Raw genomic sequence first — 26,864 nt, forward strand, 5'->3', positions numbered from 1 at the left:
GTCCTGCCTTGAGGGTAGAGGACTGAGAGGTCATTAAGTCCAAGGTCCCTTCTAGGGTTGCCAGATGGTTTTACCAAAAACAACGAACACTCCCCCCAAAAAAGACCCATCATGGAAAAAAAATTGGGGGGGGGGGGGGGAGGGTGTTCATTAATTTTGGTTAAGCCATCTGGCAGTCCTAGTCTGGGGGCTCCCCACTTGCCCCATCTACAGGGACCGGCACACAGGACCTAGCTGTTTTTCCTTCCCCCCGCCAGACACTTCATTTGGAGAGTGGGGATTCCCTTTGTGCCCCATCGCCACCACCCCACACCTCCTCAGAGGGCATATTTTTCCTTCCCCCCTCCATTTCGTTCCTCTCAGGGCCACATTGTGCCCGCCTTCCCCCTCCCCGCCGTGCTGCTCTTCTTTGAGCCAGGCCGTACTCTGCTTTCCCCCGCGCACACACACCTCCTTTTATTTCCCAACAAAACCCAACCTACCATTTCTTGAGTTACACACCTGAGCAATGCCAGGCAAATCTGTGTGTGTCACACAGACCAATCACAATGGCTGCCCATTTTTAATCACCCAATAACTTGCTGGAAAAAAATATTTGCGTTTTGCAAATGTTCATGCTTTGAATCTTCCCAAAGATGAATTTTTGTGGAAAGCCTGAACACGATTCCTTCACACGATCTTTTCTTTACAGAACTAAATGTACACTTTTTCCATATTGAAAAAACAAAACAAAACAAAACAAACCTACACACACACACACACACACACACACACTCCTCAATCTTTTCTCCTGAAACACACAATTAAAAAAACAGCTAACAAGATAAAATTGTGTGGCTAGTATTGAAGTTATTAATGAATTAAAATAGGCTACTCGTGCACAATAGAAAATGTCGAAGTCAATGCTTCATTCGCAGAGTGAATTTTTCTAATGGATAACTCAGGCTATGTCTACACTGGTGATTCCCAGCTTATGTAAACGTACTCATGTAGCTATCTAAAAATAGTATCATAGTCACAGTAGCACAGGTAGGAACAGCAATGGCACTGGCTAGCCATCTCAAGTACATACCTACAGGCTGCGTATGGCATTGGTTCTCCCTCTTTACAGATTACTATACCCCTTCCAAGAGTCTGATTTTCCTTGCAAACCCCCCACTTAAAAAACTACTTACATTTACAAAATCAGACACAAAAATAGAAGAGTCTCATAGCCAGGGTTGCCAGATGGTCTAACAAAAAAATACCCAACCCCCCTCACCCTGCCCCAGAAAAAAAACCTACCACCACCAGGTAATTCTGTTGAGGAAAAAAGGGGGGGGGGGGCGGAAGAGACCAAAGTTGTTAAGCAAAAAATGGCCCTGTGCTCCTCACTCCTCCACCTCCGCCAGAAGTGGCAGAGGAACATTGTCACAGCCAGGCTTCCCGCACGCCTCACTCCCCCGCCAGATGCAGCAGGAGAAAATTGTTCCCACCAGACTTCCATCCAAGGGAAACAGGAAACACCAGACATTTCACATGTCCGGTATTTTCTGTTTTTTTACTGGACGGGGGTCCCGAATAATGGACAGTCCACATGAAAACTAGACACCTGGCAACCCTACATTGCACACTTATTGAAAAATTGCTCACTTTCTCATTTTTGCAATATAATTATAAAATAAACTGGAATGTAAACATTATACGGACATTTCAGTGTATAGTATATAGAACAGTATAAACAAGTCATTGTATGACATTTTAGTTTGTATTGACTTTGCTAGAGCTTTTTATGTTGCTTGTTGAAAACTAGGCAATGAGTTAACGTACCCTTGGAAGACCTGTGTGTATCCCTAGCTGAAAACAATCAATTTCTGGCACTCTGTGCGCACTTCCCTTCAAAATGGCACAATTAACCTGTTAATAACATGCTCTCATAAGTATTAATGTTATTTTATTAAAAAAAACCTCCAGTCTGATAACCCAACCTCACCTAAGTCATTTTTACGATTATGACTAATCTAATGTAAAACCCTGATATTAGAAAGGCTGCCCACAAAAATCAGTACCTCTAGAGTCAATAGGACTTCTCCATTACATGAAATTAAGCACATGTGTAAGTCTTTGCAGGATTGTGGCCTAATAAATAGGACATATTTATGTTAGGGCTACAGTACTTTGCTTATTAACTTCTACACAGTGGTATCACATAAGGCTTATGCACTGTTATGAATTCCACTCCAGCAGAAACAGATCCCAATTCAGCACACACTTAACTTTAACCAACTGCTTAAATCCAATTGACTTCAGTAGGATTTAAGCATGTAGGCTTTTTTTTTTAAACAACTAACAATATCATCCAAAGCCCAAGATTTGGTGGTGATGGGGGACTTCCAACTATCTAGATATATGTTGGGAAAATAACACAGCGGTGCACAGACCATCCAATAAGTTCTTGGACTGCATTGAAGACAACTTTCTATTTCAGAAGGTTGAAAAAGCTACAGGAGGGAAGCTGTTCTAGATTTGATCCTAACAAATAGGGAGGAACTGGTTGAGAATTTCAAAGTGGAAGGCAGCTTGGGAGAAAGTGATCATGAAAATCATAGAGTTCACAATTCTAAGGAAGGGTAGAAGGGGGAACAGCAAAATAGACACAGTGGATTTCAGGAAGGCGGATTTTGGTAAGCTCAGAGAGCTGGTAGGTAAGGTCCCATGGGAATCAAGACTGAGGGGAAAAATAACTGAGGAGAGTTGGCAGTTTTTCAAAGGGACATTATTAAGGGCACTAAAGCAAGCAAGATATGGCAAAAGACCGCCTTGGCTTAACCACGAGATCTTGAAGGATCTAAAAATAAAAAAAGGAGTCATATGAAAAATGGAAAGTAGGACAAACTACAAAGGATGAATATAGGCAAACACAGGAATGCAGGGGCAAAATTAGAAAGGCAAAGGAACGCACGGGATTTTCCTGTGACGCGGGAGAGAGGGGGTGTCAGCCCCGGGGCAGGCGTGTGCAGGGTTTCCCTGCGCTGTAGGGCGGGGGGGAGGAGGAGTCAGGCCCGGTGGAGGCACGCACCGGCTTTCCTCGGGGGGGGGGGGGGATACTCTGCTTCCACTGGCACCCCGCCCCCTGTCCCCACTCCCCTGCCCCATCCCCACTCCCCAGTTCCCTCTCCCCTGCCCCCACTCCCCAGTTCCCTTTCCCCAGCCACAGAACTCTGTCCCCACTGGCACCCCATCTCCAGCTGCAGAACCCTGTCCTCTGCCCTCCCAGCACCCTGTTCCATCTCCCCTGCCCCCAGCCACAGAACTCAGTCCCCACTTGCACCCTGTCCCCTGCCATAGCACCCACTAGCATACTTCCCCAGTACTATGTCCCCTGTTCCAACCAACACATTTGGGGCCACATTAGTGAAGCTTGGGGGAGGGAGGGGTTGGAGGAGGGGTTTTTTGCATCTCACTTGTGTGGCCCCAACGGACTTTTCTGGGGTCAGTGACCCCTGACTCAAAACAGGTTTCCTGCACTTCTCAGAAATAAAGACCATGCAGAAACTTTTTGTTTGACATAGTATTTTATTTAAAAATGAAGCCTGGGCAACAAACCCCAAATAGGGGCCAAGCCCCCATCTGGCCACAGCATCAGGACGCTCCTGCACTCTCCTTTCCCCCAGACCCTACATCTGACCCTATCATACACTGGAACCCCCTGCTCTCAGCCCCTCACATACCCCAACCCAAATTCCTGAACCCTCACATCCAGAAGTCTGTGGCTTGCTTAGTACCCTAACCCTACATCTGACCCCAACACTGCCCGGCTTGCCACCCCCTCCCCGAGCCAGCGTCCCATTATCCACCTTCTCCTGCATCCAGATTTCCTCCCAAAGCTTGCACCTCTCACCCCTTCCCACACCCAAATCCCCCATTCCCACCCCAAAGCTTACACATCCTGTCTCAACCCAGCAAGGGTACGGCTAGACTGCAGGAGTTTTTCAGGATTCCGGAGATACCCTAGGAAAAACTCTTCTGCATCCAGGGATGCATTTGTTCTTCCGCTTCTGTTAGTGGAATAGCAAACATGATCTTTCAGTCACCCCTATATTCCTTTTTCCATGAGGAATAACGGGTCTTCCAAAAGAAGGGGGTTTTCTGACATTTGGTCCAGTCTAGAAAGGCCAAATGTTGGAAAAACCTCTTCCTACAGAAGAATTGGAGAAAAAAAAAGCAGCAGTATAAGGGTTGGGGATAGCAAGTGATGGAGAAGAGGAGAATAGAGAGTGTGGGGCTTCAAGGTAGGGGCAGGGCAGTAGATCTTGGCTTGGTCTGCCATTTAAAAAGTGGGTGTAAAAAGGTGTAAAAAAGGTTGGAGACCACTGACCTAGGGCTATCAATAGGAGTGCTTCTCTCCTGTTGACATAGCCACTGCCTCTCACCAAAGTGGACTGACTACACCAAGCATGTCCAACTGGTGTTTGGCAGGCTGCATGTGGCCTGATGAAAAATTTTTGCGGCCCTCCAGAACATTTTTATAAATGAATGAAGTGCAGCCTGCTGGCCGCTCAGAGAACATGGCCAAGTGCCTGCTCACGGCCGGCCGCACTGCTCTGTGCACGCGCTCATGGCCAGCTGGGCGCTCTGCGCTGGGCTCTCCAGCAGGCATTCACAGCTGGCCACTGTGCTCATGCCACCCCAGCGCCTCAGGCAGCAACATCAACTCCGGGACCCATGTATTTAGGTAGGGGAGGGGGGCTGGGAGTGCCTGGCTTTGGGGAAGGGGGGAGGCATTAAGTTGGGGGGGCGGGGAGTGCCTGGCTCTGGGGGAGGGAGGACTATTAGGTTGGAGGGGGCCAGGTTCTGGGGGAACCGAGGGGAATTGGGTTAGAATGGGGGTAGGGGAGTGCCTGGCTCTGGGGAAAAGGACGGGGTTATTTTGTTAATATTTTGTTTTTTATTTATTTATTCCCAAATAAAATCACAAAATGTATATTTTATATCAATAAATATGTCAATTTTTTGCAATTGCCAGCCGTGTGGTTTGGCACGCTGACCACGCTGTGCAGCTGTGCCGGCTTGTAATCTACTCTCCACAGGCAAGTAGATTACAGTAATTGTTGAGCCCTATGAATAATTATATCTTCATGCAAAATCTCAAATTTACAAAGTATCTGAAATTTTCACAGACGCCTGTTCTATTTGATTAGCCATGGTCTATACTTTTTTCATTTCAACAAAACATGTATCATATACAAAATTTAAAAAGTACCTGAAATTTATATTTAAATTAAAAATTATGTAAAATTAATTTGAAAATTATTTAATATGAGTAAATAACTACTTTTACACATCAATTAATTGTAATATTATAAAATATACCTAAAACAATCTAATAATAATAAATAACTACAACTATCCAACAAAGTACATTTTCTGTGGTGGCCCTAGGATTGCCAGGTGCCTGCTGACACCTAATTCCCCCCACCCCTCTCTTGACAAAATTTTTGGTCACACCACCTGGGAACCTTAGGTGTCCCTGAAAGCTATCAGTTTTTGTTTGTGCGGTTCTCAGTAGGTTTCAAGTTTGACATGCCTGGACTATACTGACCGGAGAAACTCTCCCATTGGCATAGTATCCACTTCACGGATGCAGCATTTTAAGTGTAGACCTACAGTTAACCAATCAAATTAAAAAAGTAAAAATTTTATATTACTGTATATGCTTGTTCATTAATAAGCCAATCCTCCTCCACCCGAAGATGATTAGTAAAAAATGGCAAAATACTATGATCCTTTCACAAGCTGATACTACATTCCATAACTTTATTTCCCAGCTTGTCAGGGTAAGCTACTGGTGCGTTGGGACATTTTGTTTACCTGGAATGTCTGCAGGCATCATCTAATATGTAATTTAGTTAACTGTTGCCAGTACATTACATAATGCACCTAAAATCTAGGTGTTTTTTAAAGCTAAATGATTTTTCTAATATCTCAACTTTAAAACAAAATTTAAAACCCCACACAGCTGAGATCCTATGCCAGTAAAAGAAAGTATCTTTAAATTCATAAAACACAAACACATTCTCATAATGAAAGGTACAATAAATATAGTCCTGCCAAGTCATGTGTTCAAAATTCTTTTCTCCTTGCACCATTTCATTCGTGAATCCCTTGCATGGTTTCAGATGGTAGTGACGTCAAGTTTTGCAAAGTAAACAAAAAATCCTAAATTCAGGATGCAACAAGGAAGAAGAGAAGGCACTGATGCTCATAGGATTGTTTTTAAATGTATTAGTTATTGTTAAGTCTAAACTAGATTAAATTTTTTACCTTTATGGTTTAACTTTACTGTCTTGAGTTTGTTTTAAATAAAATTAAAAGATCAGCTCCTGCAGTGAAAGGAACACATTGAAATCATCATTTCATCATTTAGATACAGCTTCCATCATAAAAATGTCTAGAATTACACCATGGTTTTTTCAGCCTACAAAAATATGTTTTTAAAGTGGTGCCTTGGATTTAGAAAAACAAGCAGAGAGTAATGAATAATAAATAACTTTCCAAGTTAAAGGAAGTTTCTTCAGGCAAATATTTTTCCATTTCAACCCACAGCTGTAAAACATTATCATCCTTCTGCATTTCCTCAGATACAAAAAGAAACATTTAAGTATGTCAATTTCATTGTGAAAAATCACAAATATGTCCAAGAATGTGCACTATTTTACATGATCAGGAGAACCAACTGAACTTGGTAGCCAGCTCTACAAAACACCAAAAGACAACCCCAGGACAAGAAATAGGTTTGAAACAGACAATAGAGGTAAAGCAGGAAGCCATAATTTGTTTTTTTCAAGCAGGGATTGTGGCATCAGCTAGTTCTGGCAGGGCTGTTGAGGTGAGATCACGACGGGCACGGTAGGGTTACGTCTAGACATCGGTGCTATTTTGGGATACTGAAATCTTTAAACGCACCCATTATTTCGAAGTAACTGGTGCACTATTCTGGTGTCCCTATAATCCTCGTTCCATAAGCATTACGGGACTTGTCAGAATAGCGCTGTATTTAGAAATTTGGCGCAGTCTTTTGAAATAATCTATTTCAAAATTAGATCAAAATAAGAAAAGCAATTTGCGTAGCTCAAACTGTGTATCTTATTTCGACCTACAGGTACAGTATAGATGCACCCTAGGGTATAAGAACTTGGTATTTGGAATAGACTGGTGAGTGCCATCAGATAGTTAAAATGAGACCTAGGAGTTCAAATGAGACCTAGGAATTACTAAGTGGCCCAGGCCTAGAGAGATCCAGCCTCATTGTCCTAATATTTGCTTATATTAAACTTTAATGAGACTCTTTAATTGGCATGTATGTTTAAATACACTAGTTTTAGCAACATAAAACATTTCACTATTTCTTGTCGGCCAGAGACTCATGTTTGTTGGGCATAGCATTTCTAGTTTGGATGAAGTTTTATTCTAAACCCACAGGCAGCATAATGCAAAGTCTAAGTATTATACATTAGGGATGTGAACGGTTAACTGGTTAACCAGTACACCTCACTCGTAATGGGTGAGCCTTACCTGTTCCCGTTAACCCCAGGGGGCAGAAGGGGGATGATAGAGAGGCTGGAGCAGCTCCCCACCCCACCCTGTTTTCAGGAGGCTGCTCCAACCTGTCCAGAGCAGTCCCTGTCTGTGGAGGGGGTGAAGGCCCTCCAACCCAGTGACAGAGAGCAGAGGCCGCTCCCCTTCAATCAGTTAACTGGTTAAATAGTACATTTAACCAGTAAGCCAATTAAACAGGATTTTCTATCTCTATTACACATGGCTCAACTATCATCCATGTGATTACCAATACTTTATGAAACACAAATATACATGTGTTGTGATTTAAATTAATTTAAAAAGCCAATTTTTAATCCTTAATGGGAAGTACATATTTTTAAAACAAGACCTAGTTTTATATTTTACACCAAACAACTTTCTCCCTAGAATTGGAAGTATTACTGATTACTGAAAAGCATAGGAGTTCTTTGACCAACTGGCACTTCCAAACTCTATTCACAGCCAGTTGCTGAAATCAGCACCAAAAAAGCCAAAAACCACCACACACTGAGCGGTTTTTACAGGTCAGAACATTATCAAGCAAGGAAGTGAAAGTTTTCAAAATTGTTTTTTAAACCTTTACCTTATTTTCCCTGATAAGTCACCCGTTTCCATGGGAAGAGAGACAGAAACAGGTTGAACAGCCAGAAGCGTGTCAATTTCAGTTGCAGGCTGCTGGTTCCCCAGTTCCGCTCCTGTTTCCATGGCAACTGGTATAGCATCAGGGAAAACAAACATAAAGGACATATAACAGCTAAGGCAGAAAACACCCATGCTGGGGGGTGGGGGGGGGGCAGAAGATGAGCTGAATACTTAAAAATATAAATAAACTTAAGTTACAAGATGACAGGCTTGGTCCTAAAAAATAATCAAACAAACAGCCCTTGACTTCACTAGGAATATTTCCATAAGTATGGCTTCATGCATTAAGGTCCCAATTTACAGAAAAACACTTGAGATCCTCAAAGAATGAAGAACCATCATAAGCCATTATCATGATCAAGAGGGTTAGCCAGCAGCCTGGGAACTAAGGGGTTAACTATACCCAAGCCAGGTAGAGTCAGCTAATAGGAATGTAGGTAGGAATTTCCAACTGGGACAAAGGAAAGTTGGGGTTTTTCCCTCCTTTGGTCTGGGCAGTTCTCTCCAGCTACTGAGGGGGACAGACACTATGTCTCCCTCCAAGAAAAGATTCTTCACTATCTGTAAGTAGGGTAAAGTATAGAAAAATCTGTTAGGTTTTATTGTTTTATGGGTTGGGATATGGGATCTGATGTCTGTGCATTTAAAAAAATGGGTTTTTGCTCTCATTTGTAATTAAGTCTTGGCCCATGGTGGGGTTCCCCCCCATGAGTAATTAATTTGTGACTTTTCCATCTAGTCATTATGCTTGCAACAGGAATATTGCAGTAATAAAATTTCTCTCTCTTTTCTTTTTATTAACCTGGTATTTGTTAATTTGTGTGTCCTGGTTTTTACTTTAGGGGTGAGATTTCCCAAGTGATCTCTCCCCTGATTTTTCTTATCATTACTTGGGTGGTAGCAGCAGATTTTTATCCCCAAAAATCTAGGTTTTTAAGATTTTGGGGGGAAAATGTATACCAAAGCCTGGAAATATAAGGTTTCAGGGTACTTTTGTGGGTCCCCACTTCTGCATTTATCGTGTCAGAGTGGGGAAGAAGCCTTGAAAGCCAGTAAAATACTTTTTTTTCATAATTTCTTCTAACACACATATATACACACACGTGGGTTTCTGGATACATGCATTTATCTATATAAAGAAGTGCCTTCTACCATCAAAAAAAAATGAGTACCTACCAGACATTTAAAGATACAAACAACAAAACTTCTCCCTCTGTTCCTACCCAGTACATTTGCCCTTGGGTTTCCAAACACAATCTTGCAGAAATCAAGAGTTCTACACTATGCCCTACTCAGGGATAGCTACATACAGATTATTGAGCAGATAGCCACAATGGGCTACTGCTTTGTTGAAACAAGGTCACGTTAATCATGTCTTTGCCAATACAATTTGAAACTCTCTAAACCAGGATTCCCTGGTCTGGCAACACCTATGGTCTAACAGTATCATGGATGTTGCTGGACCATGTAGTTATGGCGGCGGGCCAGAGGCACGAGCCCTTTGGGGGGACCGGGAGCCCAGCCAGCCTGGGAGCCTTGCCACAGGAGTCCAGCAGTGGGCTCCGTCAGGACAGCAATCTGCCGGCGGCGGGGCAGCAGTCAGCTGCAGTGGGGCAGGGAGCCTCAGTGCGGTGGAATTCTGGCTGCTGCAACAGGTCTAACACAGGCAGGTGCCTCAGGTCAGCCACGGCAGAGCTGGTGGGACCAGGAGCCCTGGTGGGAGGACCTCAGGCTGCTGCGGCAGGGATAGAAGCCCAACTTCAGAGGAGGCTCCTAGCAGGGCAGTTGGCAGAAGGGGAGCCAGTGGGGAGGCTGGCAGGTAGGCCAGGAGGCGAGCTGGGCTGGGGGAACAGAAATTACCTCCCCTCGTACAGCAAAATCCCTCGTTCAGGACCAGTCCGGTTCTCCAGGGTGCCAGACAAGGGAGGTCCAACCTGTACAGTATACAAGACAGTGGACACATCTCTTGCCAATGCACTATTCTTTAGCATTTCTTTCACTGTGAGGTTCTTATTCCTTACCTGGCTCCAGCAAGTTTGTCTGTTTATGCTAAGAACAGGCAACAGCTGCCTTCAGCATTTAGGTGCATAAAAACATCTTTTCTGCTAGATGTCACAGCTACTCAAAGCCAGACTGCACTGGATGTGATGCATCTGAGCCCTGAAGGCATTGTCTGCTACTCTTTCACTAGGGCTCTATCAGCAGCCCTATAATTCCTAGCTCTTGAAAAGTTTTTTTGAGTTCAGCCATAATAGCTGGCACCCTTGGATCTCAAAGAATCCTCAGGATCCTTTCTGACAGCTGCTTTTTGTGATCCAGAAACTGTCCCTAAGAAAGAGAGAATGAAGAGTTCTGGTACACTGAAGACTAAATAATCTTTGGTTACATTCAGCTTAATGTTATGTTTGCAGGAAGGAGAAATCAGATCACTTTTCCAAGACAACCAAGAATCTTACAGGTATTGAAAAGTCGCGTGCAAAACATCAGAACTCAATAACAGAAGGAAGACAATTTAGTTGACAACAGTGAGCAAGAAGCTAATCACTGGCAGTGGAGGCTTGAGGAAGAAGAGTTACTGCTAGCACCTTCATTACTTCCTAAATAGTAAATTTGAAAGCAAACTCCAGTTTATACTAGGAAAACTGCTATTCCTTGCGTTGAGAAAGTGACTGACAATAGGTTATAATGCCCAAAATCCAGGCTCTAATAGCAACTCACCATCTTGAAATGTGATTTTTTTCCACCAGATAGCCTGACATGTGATATACAATTTAGACAAACTACCTTTTACAGTAACACTAACATTCGGTTAACTGAAAAGTGCTAATTACGAACAATTGCAACATTTTATTAAATTTACATTCATACCAGGCCTGCTAAACTCCTTTAAAAAACAAAAACACTGTAGTGTAAAACAAAGCAAGATTTTGTTTGAGGATATTAGGACTTATTTGGTTTTCTAATTTTAGCACCTCCATTTTGAGCAATCAGTTAAGACACAAATTTAAAAGATGGTCAGAATTCATTTTCTATACTTGGACAGGATGAGGAAGTAGCAGAACCAATATTCAACTCTGGGAAATATACAATACACATACGATCTAATTGTTTCAGGCATACTATGCCTGTGACTTCCATACTATCATATGAAAGAGACAGAATTTAAATTTGTAATTTACAAAATGACTATCCAGACTATTAGAAGCAAACTGAATACTAATATGTTTTCAAACGCAGAAAAAATTGCAGCAAGAACCACTAATGAAACAGAGACAAAAGAAAGATCTTAGTACAAGTGCAAACTAAAGATGATTGTTCTTCTGTTCATCATGGAAGATGATACACATACAGTTTCCCGTGGTTTGGGGTCCAGCTTTTAATTTCTGCTCCACTTCACTGGATATCAGGGTGCAAAAAGTAATATAATTGTCTCAACTAAGCACAGAAAGAGCACAATATTTATGTTGGTATTCAAGTTGCCACTTTTATTAACATGTTAGAAAACACTACGACAAAACTTTGAGCCTGTGAATAACATGGAAGTGTGCTGATGATACCCTTTAAAGTACATGAAACCAACTTTATTATGCAGACAAACATAAATTCAGCACTGAAATTAAACCCACAAAAATTCAGAAGCCATGAATCACACGAACAGCCAACCCAAAATCAGAAGGCCCTTTTCAAAAACAACCCTGGGAACCGCACATTTAAAAAAAAAAAATTGTAAACATTTTCCAAGAAGGCTTAACTTTTTTTGGATTCCTAGATAATTTCCCATCCCACATCTAACTGCTGTTTTGTACCATCAACTAAAGAGCCATGACAGTGTCATAAACAAATCCCTTATCAGAAGGCCACTAAAACTCCATAAAATATTCAGTAAATTCATGTTGAAAATGTAATTTCCTTTCTTGAATAAAGTGAACATATAGGTGAAATAACCTCAGACACTGTTACAATGGTGTCATGTCGAATATCAATCTCCTTACTATGCATGAGGCTTCCAGTTCCGGAGATAACTTTGTACCTTTTGTCCTCAATAGCTTTCATGCTCACTTGTATTTAGCTTGCTAAACAAATGTCCAAGAGCCAAAGAATTTTTTTTAATTATAATGGGAGTTATGCTGCTGTCAGTTTCTGAGTCTAATACCACTTCTTTTGGCACTAGAAGATACCATACATTAACCCATATGCATGTTCCGTAGGTCATAGCCATTTCATATCCCTTCTTACCAAAGCAATGTAGCCCACTTCCCTCTGAAATAAACCATGGTATACCCAAAATGAAAACAGCCACACATGCATATACTTCTTGAGCATCTGATTCTTAGGACAATAAAAGAATGCATTAATGCTAATTTATTTTCCTGAGATCAGATGTTCAAGAAGCACCCAAGCCTGTGCATATGGATGGATATTTACTAGCAAGTAGGATAATTCTGCAAGGAACCTGTCTATGACTTTACCCATTCTTCTTTATTTCATTTAAAGGAAGACTATGTACAATTTATCAGAATGCTATCTGCCAGTCTAAGTTTATAATCCAATAAACCGAACTGTGCATCTGTATGCTGACCAAATCCCAGTAAAATAATCTATAGCTTGTTTATATATGTAAAAAATGCTGCTAGTTTAAAAAAAACACTCATACATGTAAAAAACTTAATTTATTCTTCATGCATTAGGGCAAGATGCTCTTTATGATCATTATAATTAATGCTAAAAATTACTGATTGCAACTTACTGGCTTTTTATTGTTTTAAACTTACTATAACTTCTGCCTTTAAGGTTAATTTTCCTTGATTGGTCTCTAGAAAAATTTTGAGCAAGTGGCTCAGTTTTGAGAGAAAAGAGGATATGGAAAGCAATTGTGTTCTCTCTATTACATACATAAAGTTACTGTACCTATAAAAAAACAAGCTAATACAGTAAAACCTGTGTTATCCAGCATGCTCGGGGATTAGGGTGTTCCAATTATCTGAGGGTCCCATCAACCTAGGAAAAATCAATGCACAAGAATAGCAAAACTCAAGTTTTTAATATTGGTAGTTTTGTAAGGCAGTCGGTTTCACATTTCTATTTTGAGTTAAAGATGATTAGTACTTCTTACATAAAAACTTGTTAGGCCAATCATGCTAAACCAAATCAGGCCAGTGCGCCTGAAGATGTGACAGTACAGGCAGTCCCCGGGTTACGTACAAGATAGGGACTGTAGGTTTGTTCTTAAGTTGAATTTGTATGTAACTTGGAACTGGCGTCCAGATTCAGCCACTGCTGAAACTGACCAGCGGCTGACTACAGGAAGCCCGAGGCAGAGTTTCTCTGCCCCGGGCTTCCTGGAATCAACCACTGATCAGTTTCAACAGCGGCTGAATCTGGACACCTGGAACAGAGCAGCTGGGGTGCTGCTGGGTAGGTCCCCGCAGCGCCGCACCTCGGCGCTGCGGGGACCAACCCAGCAGCACCCCAGCTGCTCCACCCCAGGTGTTCCCAAGTCAGCCGCTGCTGAAACTTATCAGCGGCTGATTCCAGGAAGACTGAGGCAGAGCAACTCTGCCTCGGGCTTCCTGTAGTCAGCCGCTGGTCAGTTTCAGCAGCGGCTGACTTGGGGACCCTGGAGCAGAGCAGCTGGGGTGCTGCTGGGTTGGTTCAGTAGCGCCGAGGAGCGGCACTGCGGGACCAACCCAGCAGCACCCCAGCTGCTCTACCACAGGCGTCCGCGAGAAAAGCCTGGTCTGCTGCGGGGGGGGGGGGTGCGGGGCGCAGCTAGTGCACCCCTCCCCCAGCAGACCAGGGAGACGCGGGCGGCAGGACTGCCCAGACATGCCGCGGTCCCACCGCCCGCATCCCTCGCAGCTTTGCTCCCAGTCTCCGTGGTCTCCTGGAGCCGCTTTTCTCGCCCCGGAGGACACGGGCGGTGGGACTGCGGAACGTCTGGGCACCCACCCCAGCAGACCAGGGAGACGCGGAGCCGCTTTTCTCGCCCCGGAGGACGAGAAAGCCCCGTCCGCGTAACTCAGGGACTGCCTGTATTGTAGCCGGGGGCAATGCCAGTTAACAAAGTTTTCTGGTTAACAGAGTGCTGGATAACAGAGGACTCACTGTACTTGAAATTGACACTGGAATAGGATTCTTCAAAGAGTAGTAGTGCAAGACTTCTACTGGAGACAACAGGCTTTAACCAAGTTATATGCATCTGAAAAAAAATCACATACAGTACCAAGTATATGCATGGGGTGGGTTTGTTTTTTGGTTATTGTTTTGCTTTTTGCACTGATCAACATGAACCTGCATGCACAGAAATAAATTAAGTTAGTAGTCTCTCTCATCTATATTACTAAAGGTAACTGTAAGAGGAGAAACTACAGGAAGAGACTAGACTGGTTCTTGCCTCAGCCTTTGGGGTCTTGTAAAATGCCCATGAAACAATTCAGTCCTGATGCACTCAATGTCTATAGGGAGGGAGGACTCCCACAGCCTCAAAGAACTTTATAAGAAATCCAACTCAAATAACTTATCAGCCTCGGCTGCAGACCTCCTACAGCATACACGAAAAGTGCTCCGTTGTAGCTGTTTGCCTCCAAAAATACATTGTGTGGGGCATTTTGTCGTCTACATAAGTCACTCCAATCCAGAATATAGATTTCTCATGCCTTGTTCAAAATTATTTCACAAATCACAAAACTATAACTACATAAATAGAATATTAAAGTTGCACTTGAGCACTCAGGAAGTACCAAAAGATACTACAGGCAGTCCCCAAGACCAGCAGACCAGGGAGACGCGGAGCAAAGCCGCAGAGGACCCAGGCGGCAGGACCGCAGTGCATCTCGGTCCCCCGCCCGCGTCTCCCTGGTCTGCTGGGGGGGGGGGGGAGGCGCAGCTAGTACACCCCTCACGCTCCCAGCAGTCCAGGCTTTTCTCCGGACGCCTGTGGTAGAGCAGCTGGGGCGCTGCCGGTTGGTCCCGCAGCACCGCTCTGGGCGCTACTGGACCAACCCGGCAGCACCCCAGCTGCTCTGCCCCAGGCGTCCCCAAGTCAGCCGCTGCTGAAACTGACCAGCGCTGACTACAGGAAGCCCGAGGCAGAGTTGCTCTGCCCCAGGCTTCCTGGAATCAGCCGCTGATCAGTTTCAGCAGCAGCTGACTTGGGGACGCCTGGGGTTCTTAAGTTGAATCTGTATGTAAGTCGAAACTGGCGTCCAGATTCAGCCTATTGAAACTGATCAGAGGCTGATTCCAGGAAGCCCGGGGCAGAGCAACTCTGCCTCGGGCTTCCTGTAGTCAGCCGCTGGTCAGTTTCAGCAGCGGCTGAATCTGGATGCCAGTTCCGACTTACATACAGATTAAACTTAAGAACAAACCTACAGTCCCTATCTTGTACGTAACCCGGGGACTGCCTGTACAGTCTTTATATAATCACATACCATTTCCCACAATACGTCATATTATATTCTGTGACTATACAGGTTGAACCTCTCTCGTCGGCATGCTCTAGTCCAGCTACATCAATGGTCCAGCATGATTTTAGTTAGCCATATGGCCCCTTATCATGGGTGTGGCCCCTGCGGTCCTATTTCCTGTGGTCCCATAAAGTTTATTTAAAGCTATCAGTCCTGGTTCTCAGTGTTCTATGCTGTTATTCAGCTCTAATTTACCCTTATAGGTCTTCCAAGAGTCCAGTAAGCAGTGAAAGTGTTGGTAATGCTGCTAGACAACTTTGATCTCCAATGGCAGTGGTCTCCAACCTTTTTATACCCAAGATCACTTTTGAAATGACAGAACAAGCCAAGATCTACCACCCCGCCCCTTCCTTGAAGCCCCGCCCCTTCCTTAAAGTCCCGCCCTCTCTGTTCGTCTCCTCCCCATCACTTGCTATCCCCAACCCTTACGCTGCTGCTTCCGCTCCCCCCCCCCCCCCCCAATTCTTCTGCAGGAAGAAGTTTTTCCAACATTTGGCCTGTCTAGACTTGACCAAATGTCAGAAAAAAACCCTTCTTTTGGAAGCCCCATTATTCCTTGTGGAAAGAGGAATATAGGAGTGACCGAAAGATCATGTTTGCTCTTCCACTTAAATGCATCCCTTGATGCAGAAGAGTTTTTCCTAGGGTATCTCCGGAATCCTGAAAAACTCCTGCAATCTAGACGTACCCTCCCTGGGTTGAGACAGGATGTTTAGGCTCCAGGGTGGGAATGGGGGATTTGGGTGCAGGAAGGGGTGAGAGGTGCAAGCTCTGGGAGGAAATCTGGATGCAGGAGGAAGTTGATAAGGGAACGCTGGCTTGGGGAAGGAGTTGCAGGCCAGGCAGTGTTGGGGTCAGATGTAGGATTAGGGTACTAAGTAAGCCACAGACTTCTGGATGTGAGGGTTCAGGAATTTGGGTTAGGATATGTGAGGGGCTCAGGGCAGGGGGTTCTAATGTATGACAGGCTGAGATCTAGGGTCTAGGAGAAAGGGGAGTGCAGGAGTGTCCTGATGCTGTGGCCAGATGGGGGCTTGGCCCCAGTTGGGGGTTTGTTGGCCAGGCTTCATTTTCAAATAAAATACTATGTCCAACACAAAAAGTTTCTGATTGTCTTTATTTCTGAGAAGAGCAGGGAACCTGTTTGGACAGGGTGCCAGTGGGGACAGGTTTCTGCGGCTGGAGATGGGAGAGGGGACAGGGTGCCAGGAGGGACAGGGGACTGGGGAGAGGGAACAGGGAGCTGGGGAGAGGAGGGAGGGGACAGTGGGAAGTGGGGGCAGAGAGTCCCCTGCTATCGCCTCCTCCCATGATCCCCCCCCAACCTCCCCGAGGGAAGCCGGTGCATGCCTCCCACAGCACAACCAAATCTCCGCAAGCGCCTGCCCCAAGGCCAAACCCCCATCCCGCGGTGCTGCCACACACACGCGCACACACACCGCGGCAAGGCCAAATCCCCGTGGGAGCCTGCCCTGAGGCCAAGCCGCCTCTCCCGACGCACAGACAAACGCCAGCGGGAGCCTCCCCGGGGCCGCTCCCCGCTCCCGCAGTGCAGGGAAACTCACCCCTCCCAGGGAAGCTGCCGTACTTGTCCTCCGGGGCAGACGCCCCTCCTTTCCCCCAGCACATGACAGCCCACTTCCAGAGCCCCCGGAAGTGATGCAGACTCTACCCAGGACTTCCATCCACCCCACGGGAAGCCAGCACTACACTAGAGGTAGGTAGTGGGGCTTCTCAGGGGTGGGGGGAAAATGGTTTGGAAAATTCTCTGTTTTGGCACCAGCAAGATCTAGGGATGTGAACAACTAGTCACTCCTCTCCCCCCTGCCCCTCCCCCCGGCTTGCTGCCTCTATCGGGCAATGTCCACACTGCCTCTTTTGTCGGTAGAGAGTATGCAAATGAAACACTCATTAGCAACTTCTTGTGCTTTATTTGCATAATCTCTTCTCAAGGCTTCTTGCACAAAAACAAGTAGTGTAGAATGGTCCATTTTGCGCAAAAAACCCCATTGTGCGCAAGATCCTTATACCTCCTTTTTTGAGGCTTAAGGATCTTGAGCAAAAAGGGGGGTTTATGCAAAACAGACCCATTTACCCTGCTTGTTTTTGCACAAAAACCTCTTGCGCAAAAAGTCTCGGGCAGAGATTATGCAAATTAAGCACAAGATGTTTCTAATGTGCTCTTCATTTGCATACTCTGTGCCAGCAAAAGAGGCAGTGTAGATGTAGCCTCAGAAAGAGGCAGAGGGGGATGGGGAAGGGGAGAAGGGGGTATATCAAAGCAGCAGCACCGCGTGGATTTTGGAGCCAGCTGGGGACTCCACAAGGCCCTTTCACCTTTGAAGTGTAGCAACAGCCCTGGGGTTGTTCAAAGGCAGAGGCACCCTATCAACTAATTGAATAGTCGATGCAAAATGCATCAACTATTGGATTAGTCAATTACTCAAAATTTAGCATCCCTAGTCAGATCCTGAAAGCGCTGGACAAGAGAGTTTCAACCTGTAGTACTACAACTTCAGTGCTAGGTTTACGAAAATCATTTATGAAAAGTACAAAGAAAAGGAAAGGAAAAGGAAAAAAAAGCATTCCAAAATGCTACAAGAATATCAAGTCACAGGAAGACATTGATGCAATGCTTTCTTTCGCAGGCAGGCTAAAAACTTGTGTTTCTGAAAGTACATTTTAGATGCTGCTAAACATTAGCTATAACAAAAAGCTCACATAATTCTTCCATCCCACTCCTATGTTTAATCTACTGTAGAATACATGTTCACCTTTCTGAAGTAATACATGAAAGCTAATATTCCAAAACTAAAGACCGGAGCATGTCAAAATTATGAGAGTTGCATACATTTCAAAATTAGCAAATACAACTGTCTGATGCATCTTCTTCACTTTCCCCTTCACGTCCTGCCTTTTTTTTTTTTCCCCTGTTAAGGTTGGGAAAACGAGGGCACGGGAGAAATGCTATCTGACTACTACAAAAACCACTGAAGACCATGCCAAAAAACAGAAGAAAAACATAGAATCTCAATGTCTACATTACATATATCAAAGTACAATAGTATACTTTGGTTTAGGAAGGCATTCCCTTTTTGTACTGTTCTTCTTTTCATAAGTACAATTCACCAATATTCTATTTTCAATGAAGCAGCACACAATTGTACTTACTTAGTGTAGGAGAATCTTTTCTTTAATAGCTTTTGGCAAATATACGTAAGGATCTAGTCAAGCACAACAGTTCTTGACTCCTTCTAATATTTGAACTGGAGGTTTTATTGATCATTGCGCCTCTCGTTCACATATCAATTATCTACTGCCCATCCCTTCATTTTACAATCCTCTGACACACTCCAGGTATGGTTGTAGGGAGGGGTAGTTTCTCCACCAGCAATTACACATTCTTGGAAAGAAACAGCAAAGTAGTCATTGGCACTACCAAATTATATAGTAGTCATATTTTTTAATCCCTTTGCATGCTATCAACAAAATCCTTAATCCTTACACTGGCCAAAAGGAATGAAACTAATGCTGTTCATCATGACTTAAAAAAATACCAAAATTTAAAGTGTGCCTGACCCTGCTTTATTCCTGATACACTCCTGTTTCAACAAATTCTTCAGCCACCCAGTAGCTCTTCAGTACGATCAGTCTTAAAAAGATAATAAGGTTCACTCACTGTCTGATGAAGCATCAACAATGGTGATATCTGAATATTCTATTCCAATTTAACTAAAGATAAATAGAGGAGAAGGAAACACCCATTTCCTTCCTTCCAGTCCCAGTTAGGGTAGTTTCCTTGAAGGTGAAAAGATGACTCCATATTGTTTCTAACATCCACCAAGACAATTTAGAAAATAAAACCATTTTCTACATTAAGACACTAGGGACTATGCTAGAATGATTTATCTTAACATTGTAGATACTGTAGAAAATTAATCTACAAATTATGTTACCATGCAGCATTTTTCCTTCTTGCATCCTTAACCTTCTGAGCCAAACACTCTTGCAACCAACTGCTACTTCCTCTCACCATGTCCCCTAGTTGTGCCTTCGTCACCTCAAAATAAACCACTGGCTGCTTAGAGGTAGTATAAGAAGTGATCAGAAACCCAGTAGGAAAAATACTACTTAGCACTTCTTATGGGCTTAACCTTTTACAAAGTGCTGAAACTAATTAACACATTAACTATCTTCATGTGCAAGACATGCCAGTTTTCACAGTCTCCACGCATTGGACAAGAATTTGTGTGACATCTTTTCAGTAATCTCATCTATCTGCCACATCAGATCATGAGCTTTTAACTAGTATCATAATGGACCTAAACCTGTGAGATACTGAGCACTCTTGTCCCTTTTATTTCAATAGGAGCTGAGAATACTCAATACCTCAAAAAATTGAACTCATCTGATGAAGGGGGGTTTACCCGTGAAAGCTCATGATCTGATATATTTGTTAGTCTCTAAGTCCTGGTCTACACTAGGGGAGTTATTTTAAAATAAACAAGCTTAGTGTACACACTACCAAGCCCATTATTTCGAAATAACGGGCTGGTTATTTTGAAATAACTATTTTGAAACAGAAGCTTCAGGGGGTAGCCGAGTTAGTCTGTACAGAATAAACTTAAAAAACAAAGCCATATGGAGTGGAAATCCATCAACTTTACCTGACCAGTTTTTATTTCTCAAGTTTATCCTGTACAGACCAACTCAGCTACCCCCTGAAGCTTCTGAACATGCAAAGCACTTCATTCAGCCGTGAATGCTAGTGGGAAGGGGGGTAGTTTTAGAAGGTAAAACAAAAAAAGAACAAGTTAAAAATCACCTAGAAAAGTTAGATGCCTGCAAGTCACCATGGCCAGATGAAATGCATCCTAGAATACTCAAGGAGCTAGAGGAGGTATCTGAGCCTCTAGCTATCATCTTTGGAAAATCATGGGAGACAGGAGAGATTCCAGAGGACCAGAAAAGGGCAAATATAGTGCCCATCTATAAAAAGGGAAATAAGAACAACCCAGGAAACTACAGACCAGTTAGTTTAACTTCTGTGCCAGGGAAGATAATGGAGCAAGTAATTAAGGAAATCATCTGTAAACACTTGGAAAGTGGCAAGGTGATAGGGAACAGCCAGCATGGATTTGTAAAGAACAAATCATGTCAAACCAATTTGATAGCTTTCTTTAATAGGATAACGAGTCTTGTGGATAAGGGAGAAGCGGTGGATGTGGCATACTTAGACTTTAGTAAGGCGTTTGATATGGTCTCGCATGATATTCTTATCAATAAACTAGGCAAATACAACTTAGATGGGGCTACTATAAGGTGGGTGCATAACTGGCTGGATAACCATACTCAGAGTAGTTATTAATGGTTCACAATCCTGCTGGAAAGGCATAACAAGTGGGGTTCCGCAGGGGTCTGTTTTGGGACCAGCTCTGTTCAATATCTTCATCAACGATTTAGATATTGGTATAGAAAGTACACTTTAAGTTTGCAGATGATACCAAGCTGGGAGGGGTTGCAACTAATCTGGAGGATAGGGTCATAATTCAAAATGATCTGGACAAATTGGAGAAATGGTCTGAGGTAAATAGGATGAAGTTTAATAAAGACAAATGCAAAGTACTCCACTTAGGAAGGAACAATCCGTTTCATACATACAGAATGGGAAGTGACTGTCTGGGAAGGAGTACGGCAGAAAGGTATCTAGGGGTTAAAGTGGACCACAAGCTGAATATGAGTCAGCAGTGTGATGCTCTTGTAAAGAAAGCAAACATGATTCCGGGATGCATTAACAGGTGTGTTGTGAGCAAGACACGAGAAGTCATTCTTCCGCTCTACTCTGTGCTGGTTAGGCCTCAGTTGGAGTATTGTGTTCAGTTCTGGGCACCGCATTTCAAGAAAGAAGTGGAGAAATTGGAGAGGGTCCAGAGAAGAGCAATGAGAATGATTAAAGGTCTAGAGAACATGACCTATGAGGGAAGACTGAAGAAATTGGGTTTGTTTAGTTTAGGAAAGAGAAGATTGAGGGGGGACATGATAGCAGTTTTCAGATATCTAAAAGGGTGTCATAAGGAGGAGGGAGAAAACTTGTTCATCTTGGCCTCTGGGGATAGAACAAGAGGCAATGGCTACGTCTACACTGGCCCCTTTTCCGGAAGGGGCATGTAAATTTCACTAGTCGTCGTAGGGAAATCCGCGGGGGATTTAAATATCCCCCGCGGCATTTAAATAAAAATGTCCGCCGCTTTTTTCCGGCTTTTAAAAAATCCGGAAAAGAGCGTCTAGACTGGCCCCGATCCTCCGGAAAAAGTGCCCTTTTCCGGAGGCTCTTATTCTTACTTCAAAGTAAGGGCACTTTTTCCGGAGGATCGGGGCCAGTCTAGACGCTCTTTTCCGGCTTTTTTAAAAGCCGGAAAAAAGCGGCGGACATTTTTATTTAAATGCCCCGGGGGATATTTAAATCCCCCGCGGATTTCCCTACGACGACTAGTGAAATTTACATGCCCCTTCCGGAAAAGGGGCCAGTGTAGACGTAGCCAATGGGTTTAAACTGCAGCAAGGGAGGTTTAGGTTGGACATTAGGAAAAAGTTCCTAACTGTCAGGGTAGTCAGACACAGGAATAAATTGCCCAGGGAGGTTGTGGAATCTCCATCTCTAGAGATATTCAAGAGTAGGTTAGATAAATGTCTATCAGGGATGGCCTAGACAGTATTTGGTCCTGCCATGAGGGCAGGGGACTGGACTCGATGACCTATGGAGGTCACTTCCAGTCCTAGTATTCTATGGAATTGAAATCCATCAACTTCTCCAGACCAGTTTTTGTTTTTTAAGTTTATTATGAAATAAGCATTATTCCTCGTGAAAAGCAGGAGTTATTTTGAAAGAGCTGTAATGTGGATGCTATACTGCTGTTATTTCAAAATAACTACTCCTCAAAGTCAAAGTAATTACTCCCCATTACCTTCTGGGGCTCCAAGTCAAGGTAGTGCATCCACAATAAGGCAGCATGCCTCAGACTGATTTTGAAGCGTGTAGTGTGGACACGCTATTTTGAAACAGTTATTTCAGGTTAAGTTATTTTGAAATAATTTCCTAGGACAGACGTGCCCTAAGGTGCTACAGGACTACTTGGTGTTTTTGAAACTACAAACTAACATGGCTATATTTCTGACACACAAAAAACTGGGTCCTTTATTTCCCTCAAAAAAAATTATTTCTCTAGGAGTTCCAGCCACTAGCCTTTAACCTTTTCAAACCAAAGAGCCAAACTACATCAAAATTCAGAACAAGTGATCAACAGAGAGCTGTATAAGAATTCCCATTTGCATGACTGAAAATATACAACTTACTATTATTGATAACTGACATAATGATTAATAATAGCATAAATGAAACACTGTACTCACAGACTTTATTTAATATGATTTCTGCTGCTGCATCTTTTCACACATTTCTTTGAAGTTAACATCATAACTGGTCAAACCCAGCTTCATGCATGCATTAAGACTATCTCCTGTTCGTTTTATGGCAGGGTATGTGGGGGGGGGGGGGGTGCAGGAGTCTGGGTTGGGAGTATGAGAGGCTCAGAACAGGGGATTTGGGTATATGATAGACTCAAGGCTAGGGTGCTGGGGGGGTGCGGGAGTGTTATGATGCTGAGGCCAGATGGGGGATGGGCCCCAATTGGGGGCTTGCTGGCCCAGTTTCATTTAAAATCAAGTAAAATATTATGCCCAACGCAAAAGGTTTCAACATTGTCTTGATTTATGGCAGGGGTGGAGAACCTTTTTGGAGTTGGGGGGCACTGACCCACAGAAAAATCAGTTGGGGAATCACACAAGGAAGAAGCAAAAAAACCCCAAATGCCTCCAAAAAACCACAACCCTCACTGATGTGGCCCTAAACTAAGACATCTCACTCCCCTGGTGCTCCAGCCCCATGGGAGGAGGAAGGGGCAGGGAGGACTGAGATTCAAAGCCTCAGGCCAGATTAACTTTTCTGGGGTTCCAGGATTAGTGAATTTTGTGGATCCCTCCCCTCCCCCCCAAGGCTCTGGGATGGGGCCAAAAAGGAGGGGTCCAGTGTGGAGGACAGAGCAACCAGTGAGTGGTATATTGATGGGGGGGGTGAAAGATCTGGATGGGAGGTACAGTACAGGAGCAGGCTGGAGCCAATGTGTCTGGTCATGGGGAGGGAGCAAGAGTGGGCTGGTGGTAGGTGTCTGGCCAGGGGTAGGGGACAGGAGCAAGCTGGGGGGTGCAGGGTCTGGGCACAGGAGGAGGACGGGGGTGGAGGGACTGAGCAGCATTTATCTATTTATTTATTTATTTGCCAGTGTTCATAACAGGGTTTATAGTAACAGATCCAAGTCACTCCCCATGCTCCACAAGGGTCACGTAAGTTAGCAGCCAAAGGGTGGAGTGTGGATTGGAGGCTGCGCCCCACCAGGAACGCAAGGAATCTGGTCGGTGGATTTGGGAGCAGATGGGAACTGGCCTGCTCAACTGTACTTCTCATAGCTCTCCAAGATACCCAGGATCCAGCCCACCTGCACCAAGAAGGTGGTCCTCAGGCCAATGACAGACTTGAGCGGTCAAGAGGGGGGTGCGAGTGTATGGCACATGTGGGTGGCACAAGGCAGAGCAGTACATGGAGCAGAGGAAACATGGCCATGGAAGCAGCAGGTCCTTCGCCAACAAAATAGTGTCTGGGTCTGCTTTTGCACCCTGTGCTGCTCTCAGGTTCTCTGTCCCAGGCATGGTTTCCCACTGCTCCACTGGCTGGATTCTGGCCAATGGAACAGCAGGAAAAGCCTCCAGGCAGCGCATTTGTTCCCTGCTTTATTCCTCCAGCTGGGGGAGAGGGAAAGGGAGCATATGCACAGAGCTGTTTGTGGCTCCGGCTTCTTCCCCGAACGCATAGCAAGGTTCGGGACTCTCTCCACTGCCTCTCTCTCACCTGGTAGCCAGATCTGGCTCCAATCTTGTGAGGGGCGCAAGGATGGATCGCCAGCCAACAGGCTCCCCGTTGCAGGGGGCGGAGGAAAGGGGCCTGAGCTTGGGCTAAGAGCCATATTTGGCTAGTGAGCCATATACGCCTCAAGCCATAGACTGCCAACCTCTACTTTAAGGCAAGATAAGAAAAAAGTTGCCAAAAAGCTATAAAATCCAATCATAGGAGCCATTCTATTCCTGTGCATGAGAAAAATAGAATCACAGAACCATAGAATACTAGAACTGGAAGGGACCTCGAGAGATCATCAAGCCCAGTCACCTGCCCTCATGGCAGGACTAAACACCATCTAGATTACCCCTGATTGATGTCTAACTTGCTCTTAAATATTCCAGTGATAGAGATTCCACAACCTTCTTAGGCAATTTATTCCAAGGTTTAACTACCCTGACAGTTAAGAAGTTTTTCCTAATGTCCAACCTAAACCTGCCTTGGTGCAGTTTAAGCCCATTGCTTCTTGTCCTATCATCAGAGGCCAAGGAGAATAATTTCCCCCGCTCCTCCTTGTGACTCACTTTTAGATATTTGAAAACCACTATCATGTCCCCTTTCAGTCTTCTCCTTTCCAAACTAAACAAGCCCAGTTCTTTCAGTATTCCCTCATAGGTTATATTTTCTAGACCAGGGGTGGGCAATAATTTTTTGCTAGGGGCCACTTCAGAAATTTTTTAAGTAGCCCTGGGCCACACAGGAAGGAGCGGGGCCTCGAGCAGAAGGGGCGGGGCCAAGATATTTCCGGGTTCCTCACCTCCAGACAATGTTTGGTCTGGGGGTGAGGGAGTGCCTTAGCCCCCACCCCACGTTCCCCCAAAGTGCCCATGCCTCCGGCATGGGAATAGACTTCCCTTGCTCCCCTGCCCCTACGCCAATTAGGGCCTCCCCACTATTTCCCCTCTTCCCCCCCCTCCCCCGCCGAGCAGCGCACAGCGCTTCGAAGAGTCACATGCTCCTGGCAGGGTGGGAGGAGGCTTCGCATGCTCCCCCACTCCCAGGCCTTCTCCACGAAGCCTCCGCCCTGTGCTCCTGGCAGGGCGGGAGGAGGCTTTGCAGGGCAGGGGCAGAGCAGAAAAGGCTTTGCATGCTCCCCCACCCCCTAATTGGCCTACAGGCGAAGGAGCAGCAGGGCCTCCGCAGCCCGGATCCCCCCCGCATGGCAGGCCGAATCTGGCCCGCGGAACGCCTTTTCCCACTCCTATTCTAGACCTTCAATAATTTGTTGCTGCTCTTCTCTGGACCCTCTCCAATTTCTCCACATCTTTCGTAAAACGTGGTGACCAGAGCTGGACACAATACTCCAAATGAAGCCTAATCAGTACAGAGAAGAGCAGAATGACAACTTCTCGAGTCTTGCTCACAACACTCCTCTTAATGCATCCCAGAATCAGGTTTCCTTTTTTTCCCCAACAGTGTCTCACTGCTGACTCTTATTTAGCTTGTGGTCCACTATGACCCCTAGATCTCTTTCTGCCCTACTCTTTCTTAAGACAGTCACTTTCCATTCTGCAGGTGTGAAACTGACTATTCCTTGCTAAGTGGAGTACTTTGCATTTGTCTTTATTAAACTGCATCCTATTTACCTCAGATCATTTCTCTAATTTGTCCAGATCATTTTGAATTATGACCCTATCCGGCAAAGCTATTGCAACCCCTCCCAGATTGGTATTATCTGCAAATTTAATAAGCGTACTCTCAATGCCATCATCTAAATTGTTGAAGATATTGAACAGAACTGGTCCCAAAACAGACCCCTGCAAAACCCCACTTATTTTGCCCTTCCAGCAAGACTGTGAACCACTAATAACTACTCTGAGAACTGTTATCCAGCCAGTTATGCACCCACCTTCTAGTAGCCACATCTAAGTTGTATCTGCCTAGTTTATTGATAAGAAAGTCATGTGAGACTGTATCAAATACCTTACTAACGTCTAGATATACCACATCCACCACTTCTCCCTTATCCACAAGACTTCTTATTCTATCAGCGAAAGCTATGAGATTGGTGTAGCCAGACAGGAACCCCCTTGTAACATCCATTTTTGCTTGCCTGGAGCATACAGGGCACACAGAGCAGAAGGCCCAGGCTGTGTGACCGTGAATGGCTGTAAACAGAGATATGCCAATTGCTGACCAAGAGGCTGCCAAGGAGTGCCCTTGACTCAAAC

General features: G+C 44.6%; 1 protein-coding gene across 9 annotated transcripts in view; it reads right to left on the reverse strand.

The window, feature by feature from the left end:
• Nucleotides 1-26,864, reverse strand: part of BAZ2B (bromodomain adjacent to zinc finger domain 2B) — a 337,721-nt gene that overhangs the window by 300,719 nt on the left and 10,138 nt on the right. The window contains exon 1 of one of the 9 annotated variants that reach the window (XM_075933458.1): nucleotides 8,162-8,338. The exons of the other annotated variants lie outside the window; for them this stretch is intronic. The gene's annotated coding sequence lies outside the window, so the exon portion shown is untranslated. Of the gene's footprint in view, nucleotides 1-8,161; nucleotides 8,339-26,864 lie in introns of those variants that run through there. 9 annotated transcript variants of the gene reach the window in all.

Source organism: Pelodiscus sinensis, chromosome 7, assembly GCF_049634645.1.
Source record: "Pelodiscus sinensis isolate JC-2024 chromosome 7, ASM4963464v1, whole genome shotgun sequence".
In the NCBI taxonomy this organism is placed as follows: domain Eukaryota; kingdom Metazoa; phylum Chordata; order Testudines; family Trionychidae; genus Pelodiscus; species Pelodiscus sinensis.